This window comes from Saccostrea cucullata, unplaced genomic scaffold (assembly GCF_032062105.1).
Source record: "Saccostrea cucullata isolate Sc308-1 unplaced genomic scaffold, CSIRO_AGI_Scuc_v1 ctg1386, whole genome shotgun sequence".
Lineage (NCBI taxonomy): Eukaryota > Metazoa > Mollusca > Bivalvia > Ostreida > Ostreidae > Saccostrea > Saccostrea cuccullata.
In genome coordinates this window covers 15,020-16,886 of record NW_026923571.1, presented here as the reverse complement: position 1 = coordinate 16,886, position 1,867 = coordinate 15,020, and the positions used below count along the sequence as shown (strand labels likewise).

Below are 1,867 nucleotides of genomic sequence, written 5' to 3'. Positions count from 1 at the left end.
TTAACAGTTGAATAAAGGGATTTATGACTTAATTCTTATTTGTTTTGCTTGTGTATACTTGGTCGGTTAATGTGTAATTCAATCTCATTTCTGAGTAAGCCCCACCCATTAGATTAATAAACCCCGCCCACTGGGACTGCTGGGACTGCTTTGTGGGGATGCTTTCTTGGACCGCTGGCGTTCCAGAAAGCAGTTCCCAGGACTACCCTGGTTCTTAATTAAATTACAGTTTTATATATAACCATAGTTATTGTGTGTGCCTTACATATTGCTTTCTTTATCAATAATACTGATGAATGTTTATAAGGATGAACGTTGCTTTCCTTCTGCTCGTTTGCCTACAATTCTACTATTGTCTACCATCATTGGTTCCTGACCGTGTACACACTATATCTGATCATGACGCTGCTATGGAAGCTTTTAAAGTTATGTCACCAGAGGAGAAGATGAACGGTATGTTGAATTTACAACGAGTCTTTTCTCTTCATTTATTTTTTGGGGGGTGGGAGTGGAACACGGATTTGCATATGCTGTAACAGGAATACTGATACTCTTCTTTTTAAAAATCAGAATAATTTTTTCTAAGGCCAAGGCCATAAAACAGCTACATGTATGTATGAAAAAAAATTAAGCTCTTTCCCGTCATTTACTTTTATAAATGACATATCTCATTTCTGAATAATTTTATTTGATTTTGCCTTCTTTTAACCAAAAAAGCTATGTAAGTCCTTTGGAAGGAAAACTTTGGAACATAAAATTAATTTTATCCTTCAATGCAAAAAGTGGAAATATTTATATATTACTTTCTTTTTTTCGTGTACAGTTTATAAAACGATATCCCGCATCATACAATTGTATCGAATTCATAATGACGGAAAATATCTGACCAGAGAACACGAAGCATGCGGGGATTTCTGTACCACAGTAGCGGCTCCCACTCTTGGAATCGGTGCTCCGATGTGTGCTACTGCCTGCGCTTTGTACGTATCAAGTACTAGTGCTCAAACAAAGGTTAAATCACAATAAAAGAGAGAAATCGGACCAAATATATATATATATATATATATATATATATATATATATATATATATATATATATATATATATATATATATATATATATATATATATATATATATATATATATATATATATATATATATATATATATATATATATATATATATATATATATTAAAGAAGAGAAACTTTTAAGAAAATTCGTTGAACATGTATGCAATGTTGATGGATAATAGATATTTTTTTAAATAGTTGCATTGAAAAATTTTGAACAACATTTTTGTTCATTATCCTTTCATTTGCTTAATATTAGAGCACAAACTAGGATTAACCTTTTGGAGAAAATCGAAAATAAGATGATTTTCTTAAATAGCTAATACTCGATTTTGTTGCAATTATGGTACATATGATTAATTTAAGTATAATGAAGCATGGATTGCATGTTACAACATACATCAAAATGTGTCAAAAAAAATGTTTGAGTTCATGATTCATACTCTATATTAACACGAAACATATATTTAACAGTCACATACACTTGTATTAACACTAAGTAAACATTTTTGAAAATTTACACAAACATAATTTAAGGGTATGTGCACAATCATAGATGAATATAAAAAGAACTCTGATAAAATGAGATTGAACTAAAAATTCACACACGTATTACGTAAATTGGGAATGTAAGTTTAACATATGAACTTGCTACGAATAAACTTAAAAATAAAAGGCCAATTTAATACTTTAAATTTCTTATTTTCCTTTTAACTCTCATGTCTTTTTTTTATTTTCAGGTTGAAAGTGATAATTGGTTGAGCGTCTTTTGAAAATAAAATATTGAATAAGT

At 29.5% G+C, this 1,867-nt stretch overlaps 1 long non-coding RNA gene across 1 annotated transcript; it reads left to right on the top strand.

Moving 5' to 3' along the window:
- Nucleotides 1-313: 313 nt before the first annotated feature.
- LOC134264367 (uncharacterized) lies at nt 314-1,867 on the top strand. The gene is made up of 3 exons (XR_009991507.1): nt 314-453; nt 824-980; nt 1,815-1,867. It is a non-coding gene; the product is annotated as an uncharacterized LOC134264367 (long non-coding RNA).